The sequence below is a fragment of the Pollicipes pollicipes genome, unplaced genomic scaffold, assembly GCF_011947565.3.
Source record: "Pollicipes pollicipes isolate AB1234 unplaced genomic scaffold, Ppol_2.1 Scaffold_4881;HRSCAF=5763_pilon_pilon_pilon, whole genome shotgun sequence".
Lineage (NCBI taxonomy): Eukaryota > Metazoa > Arthropoda > Thecostraca > Pollicipedomorpha > Pollicipedidae > Pollicipes > Pollicipes pollicipes.
This window is the reverse complement of record NW_023596576.1, coordinates 29,466,472-29,473,020: the sequence shown is the minus strand read 5'-3', so window position 1 is coordinate 29,473,020 and position 6,549 is coordinate 29,466,472. Positions and strand designations below refer to the sequence as shown.

The window sequence follows — 6,549 nt, the reverse complement described above, 5'->3', positions numbered from 1 at the left end:
TAGCGCAAAGCCCGGTTACAGGTGACCTTATATTCACCCAAAATATTCCGCATTGTGCCATAGTCTGGTCACAGTTGCTCTTAATATCCCTCACGCACAACTCGCTATCGTCACCGGCGCAAATCTACCTCGTTCACTTGCCGGCATCAGCCGGAATACCGTGGAGTACGCACTGGCCTGGAAGACACGAGCTCCCGCCGGCGGTCCTCCGTGCAGAAGATATTCAGGCGCATCAATGGGCATTTGGCAGGCGCGAGACTAGTCGACCAGCGCAAAAATGATTGTGCGGAGACAAGAGCAAACATTTCCACCAGGGCATACATCTCTTTCCGTGTACAGCTGGTTTCACATCTTTGAGTGGATAGTTGGATTGCCTTATGCACATATCACACTCCAACGCGGCAAACATTTAGACATGCATGTGGCCATTCGGCATCCTGGACCATGGCGATGCTGGACAAAACAGCGATGCGACTAAGACACAAGAGGATGTGTGCATACATTGTTATTCTGCAGCAGTATGGACAGCGTATGGTCAGCACATTCAGTTGGCCCGTGCCGTCGAGCGCAATGCATGAACCGGCTAATTTCATCACATATGGTTTCATTGGTGAAAGAAGATGTGAAGCAGAGCTCACGTTTGGGCATGCGGTAGCTGGCGATGAAAGCCTCCGAGTATTTCGGAAAATATCTCGCAGTGTGTGCGGCGCTGGCCTCTCAACGGCTACGGGTCAAATCTCGACTTTCCTCATTGACATTGCTGAGACCCGAACCGGGGTCTTAATGTTACGAGACCAGTAATCCACCATTGACTTAAGCGAGCAGAATGTTGTGAAACGTTCTGCGCTTACTAACACCCTGGACGAGAGCGATATTCTAAGCAATCGTTCCTGTGGCATCACTTATTTTAACATGTAGGTGATATCAGTCATGTCAGTAACAGTAAGGATCCAGAAGACTCCCTAGCTTTGCCAAGATTAAACAAATACGGTTAAATGCATATATATGGGTAATTTATTTCAATTTCCTCCGCATCTCCCGCTTGCGAAACACGAAGAAGTTGCGAGGATGCATGCACAATCTTGTGGTACCACCTCTTTGTAATCAAGACCGCTCTGCGGGCCAAGCAGGGCCAAAGAATATGCCAATGGTGCTACGCAAGCAGTCTGCCGAGCGCGTAACCTGGAGCACAGCATCTAAACAGACCAAGAGCATTAGCTGGTACGCCGCACTTTTATAGTGGACAATTTATCAAAATGTTTTCATCAATAAACACCGCTACCGCCGGCACAGGAAGAGTGGAAGGGCTGCTTTTAACTGCTACAACCACATCCAGGCTCGTACCACGGCAATCACCCATGTATGACCAATGGTCACGTACCATAGCCATCGCCCAATACCGCGGTCATATCCTGGTCAGCGCAGACCACACCACCATAAGGACATTTCTCTTCGCCTGCCTCCGCCCCATCATGCCGGACCGGTGCCGCATGCGGGGACAAGTCTGTTGTTTGCCCAGTCGTATTCACAGTGTCAGCTGGATCTGGTTCTTAGTGCGTACGTAGAGCGGCCATGATCTGCGCCGCCTCGCTGGCGGCCGTGTGGACGTGCACGGATGGCTCGTCACACGTCAGAATGGGCTGATGAGTTTTTGCAGTACGATAGGTGACGACACCCTTGGTTTGCCATTCTGCTGTCTGGCGGAGGTGCCAGTCCCTTCGCTTTGAACGTCATCCTCGGTTTCCACATGTGCCAAGGACTTAAGGCTCTGTGTCACGTGTTTGTTTCTGCAGCAGTCCTCTGTATTGTCCAGCAGTTCGTAGGATGTAGAGTGTCTGCACTAGAGCAACTGGTAGATTTATCCGGACGGTACATCGAAGAGCCGCCCACAGCCCACCTGAAACAGCGCATAACGCATCACATATTCAGTCAAAACCACCAGCGTCTGATCTCTGTTTTATCAAACGAAATTGCAGATAGGGACATAGTTGTGGTGCGGGGTGAACAGACATTCAACCCAGAGGTTAACCACCGTTAGGGTAATTCTGTGGTCATATGTCATATGCCGCCAGCAAATTATGCGACAGACGAGATGATACAGGTAATGTTTTCATTAAAAGCAAGCACAAACTTGATTCTTTGCTTATTTACGGCTAGCTGGCTGGTCGATGTGATTTGCTGATGGCTGATGACCTTTTGTTTTACGTATTACGAAGGAGTATGTCATGTCCCAGCATTTGAAATGCATCAAGAATGTGATGCACAAGCGTGATATACGTCGCAAATTCAAAATTCAATGCGGAGGGTTCCCAAACAATCCAGTGTGCCTGAGCAGGGTAAAAGATCGGGCTCCCGAGAAGTGCATGGGGCCCTCCAGTCAACTAGGAAGTACCTAGGACCCAATCTGGAAGGCTCCAAACGACCGTGTGTGCCAAGGCAGGTTCACAGATGGGGACCCCGACAAAAGCGTAGAGCCCTGAGCAGGTGATAGAGATTTGGCTGTGCGCTAGACCATTTTAGAGGGCCCATGAGCGTATGCACATCGCGAGTGTGTCAGAAGGATAACTAAAAGCATCGTGAATGACCCCTGAGCAACCAAGAATATCACGGCGGGATGACAAATGGGGCCCCCGGCTAAAGCATACAGAGCCGAAAGGACGAATGAAATGAATGCGTGGAATGCCCCTGATTGACAAGAGTAGACTGTTCCCTGACTGCATATGGTAGACCGCTTCCTACTGTAGACAGTGCTATTATCTGTATGTTGTAATTTCGCACACTGTACAGATTTAATTGCAGTTCAAAGTAACCTTAAGTTTTATAAGTTTTTCTTCTTCTTGACAGTGAGTGCCAATACTGACTCATCTACAGTGGCGCAGGCAAGCGGGCATAGGGGCACGTGCCCCCTTAGGTTCCGAGAGGCCCTTTGGACCCCACGGAACCAACGATCAAGGGCCCGAAAAGCAAGCCAGAGGTCTCATCCCGGGGCCCCGGCCTGCAGGGCCGGGCTCTCAAATGCCAGCCAGAGGGCTCTGTGCACTGATCAGGGGCCCAATGGGTCGATAAGGGGCTATATTTCGGTCAGACACCGCCAGTAACGTAGTCGACTGCGCGGCGGCGTGGACCTGAAGGCCCATTTACCAAGCAGGGACAAACCCGGGACCAACGATTTACATTTATCAGGGCTCTACAGGACCTACCAGGGGCCCTGTGTTGCCAAGGAACTTGTGCCAGCCAGAGGCAGTGTTTGAGGAGGCCCGAAGAGCCTAGAGGGCCCGCCGGGTCGGAGGATCAAGGGCTCGATTGGATGGTTTAAGGGCATGAAGGGCTGGTCGGAGTCTTATTCAGTGGCTCAGACCTGCAAAGGCGGTCCCTCAAACAACGGTCAGCAGGCCCTTGCGCCAATCGGGGACCCCCTGAGTCGATATAGGCCTACGTGTCGGTCAGGTACCACTCGTACCGCACAGTCGGATCCGTGTCTGCATGGGCCTGAGTCCCACTTTCCAATTAGCTACAAAGTCGGGGCCAGTGGTTTACACTGCCCAAAGGCCTTGTATCTGTCAGGGGCCCACAGCGTCTAACGGAGGGTCCTGTGCTCGCACTGGCCCTGAGCCAACCAAGGGAAGTTTTCGATGAGGCCCGAAGAGGGTCCAGAGCGGCACACCGGAACCGACGATCAAAGGCCCGTTTGGAGGGCATAAGGGTCCGAAAGACTAATTGTAGGTCACGTAAAGAATCGCGGCCCGCAGGGTCGTGACCTGAAATACTAGTCAGAGGCCCTCTTGCACCGTTTTAGGACCCCCCCCCCCCCCCTTAGATAATGCGGGTGCTTAAGTCGGCCCGAGACCACGAACACCGAAGTCGGCTCCATGTCCGTCCGAGCCCTTGAGACCCATTTCCCAAGCAGAAACACGGCCGGGGCTTGCGATTTGTAATGATTGGGGTCCCTGGCAAAATGAGGGACTTCTGTGTCGGTTCGGGGCCAGTGTCGAACAGGGTTCCTGTGGCGGCAAGTGGCCCCGAGTCAGAGGGATGTTTGAGGGGGCCTGAAGAGGGGCCTAAAGGTCTCTCGAGATCAAATATCAAGAGCCCGATGGGATGACAGGACCGCGCCCGTAGGGCCGAGATCTCAAACGTCAGTAAGATGATCTTTTGCACCGATAGGGACCCCTGAGACACCGCGTCCCTCTATTTCGGTCAGAGATCGAGAACAGCGAACAGTCAGCTCCGTGTTGGTCTGAGCTCTTAAAGCAAAACATGTCCTCAATAACATATGGGTCATATGTGGCGTTTTTTGGGGGGGGGATTTTATTACCAGGGTGTCCCATGTCGACCCTGCCCCCCCCCCCTTACGAAAACTCTGGCTGCGCCCCTGCTCATCTCTATTGGTCAAAAGGTGCACTTTAAGCTTTTGGTTTGGAATTTATTTAACACAATGTACAGTTTTTCATCGCACTATCACAAATCATTACAGCCCCCAGCTGAGCGTAGGTTAAATTATGACTTGCCTGACATTGAGAAGATAGAGGGAGGAAAGCGTATGCAATATGCACATTTCTAATAGATTAATGAGTTGGGCCAGGTACCTAGCATACACTGTGTTATCCCATGGAAACAGAAATAAAAAATTGCACCTCCAGGGCACAAAAGATTACTACATCAGGCAGCTGTGGAAGGCTGCAAGAAATGCATTGGTTGAAAAGCTGAGCTTTGATGTTATATTAACAGATAAATCATTCTGACATAAGGCAGTGTGAGCAGGCAGGAAAAGCCATTTGCTCTCCATGACGTGGAGGGCCACAAGCAGATCAGCCTGCAGATCACTATGCCTTCATGATCATGATGCTCAAAATTGCATTCATTCTGAAGTGATCAAGCACGCAGTAATTGCAGTTTCCAAAAAGCATGGCTGTTCGCCTCCTGTGTGCTGATCTGCTGGTTGAAAGGATTTAAGGTTTCCTGCCATCACTACTCGATATCAGGGTTCACGTTTCCTGCTCCGCTAGAGAAGGGAGGGGGTTCTAGCCCCCCCCCCCCCGAAATCTGGTCACAGCCCCCAGCTAAGAAAGGTGTGCCAAATTCAGGGAGAAACCTGTTTGTTGATGAACTCTGGGTTAGGTTTCGTCAGTTCACAAGTTTTAGCACCCCCCCCCCCCCCTCCCCCAGCCTACCCCTACTCATTTTGTGTGCCTACGCCCCCACTCAATGCATGCAGGTAAGATGAGAATGGTGCACCCCCATTGAGGGGTAAATGGGAACATGAGGTGAAAAGCATGTTGACCTCCCCCCCCCCCTTCCCCTCGACAATTACAGAGGTTGCAACGCTACGACTGCCACGCGCCCACCCAGTTGGAAGGATTCGCATTGCATCTGGTAACGCTGCGCACCTAAATACAAGCAACCTCACGCACCTAAAAAAAAAAACAGCAGATAGAATACAAAAGTGTACTCCCAGTCAGGGGTGCGTGAGAACAGATACGGTAACAAGCACACTTGCCCCCTTCCTCCTTCATATCTACATAAGTTTTAGCGCTAAACTGCCGCACCGACATCGAGTTGAAAAAACTTGCATTATCCCTGATACTGCTGCGCACCTGAGTACGAGCAACTTCATGCACTTAAAAAAGAGCTTCCAATGCAACATTATGCAGTAATCAATACCTACCATATCGTGACAGCCAACAGGAACAACACGCAGCAATGTCCGGCGCCGTTTCATCCAGCAACCGCGCGACGCGACACTCCCACAGCATTCCAACTCGCGGCCAAGGTCTACCATAACAATCAGTAGTGATGGGTACCACACATGTGCCCTGCCAAACGCATATATTTTTTCGTACATGCGTATCCTAGCAACCGTTGTCAGCGGTGTTAAAAATAGTGATGATCGAAATGGCCCAGCTATTGGTGTTCTGGCAAAAATGTTTTGTCTTACCAAATATCAGAGGTGATGAGAAATATATTTATAATATTATTTTGTATATACGTTTATATTTTCTGTAGCTCAACAACTAGCTTTCAAGAACAATGAGAAACAAGGTTTGGAGCAGGAAAGCTGAGGCCACTAAAACCTACATTGTCGAGCACATATTGAATAAAAACGATGGAAATGCAGCGAAACTTCCACAAATGTTTTGCGTTTGCTTCTTTCTATTAATTCTATGCATTCTTTTTTGTAAGTAGTTTGGACGTCAACAGAGCCGTCCAATGTCATGAGATCGTCAGGTGGTCCAGGGCCTTAAAATCGCATTTCGTTGGGGGCCTCGACTTCTCGGGCCGCGGACAAATCGCAGCTGAGCTAGCGATCTTATGCCCGGTCCTTCCTCTTTCTCCCACTTCCACCTTACTCTACCGTAAAGACGTGGATCGCTGCAAAAGAGCACGCCATGCTGGTGAAAATTCCGCGGAATGCAGTCCTCCTTGAAGGATTTTGGACGATGCAATATCTTCGATCTCATATCCAATTTCTGACTCGCTTTTGCCACTCAGTCCTCAGATACTAAAGGAAAGCATAAAGGCATAGGAAGCTTAATGTACTCTTATGAATGT

General features: G+C 50.3%; 1 long non-coding RNA gene across 1 annotated transcript; it reads right to left on the bottom strand.

Moving 5' to 3' along the window:
* Positions 1-994: 994 nt before the first annotated feature.
* LOC119101019 (uncharacterized) lies at positions 995-5,753 on the bottom strand. Its single transcript, XR_005094493.1, has 2 exons — positions 5,666-5,753; positions 995-1,897 (listed from the first exon to the last, which is right to left on the bottom strand). It is a non-coding gene; the product is annotated as an uncharacterized LOC119101019 (long non-coding RNA).
* Between the last annotated feature and the right edge of the window lie 796 nt (positions 5,754-6,549).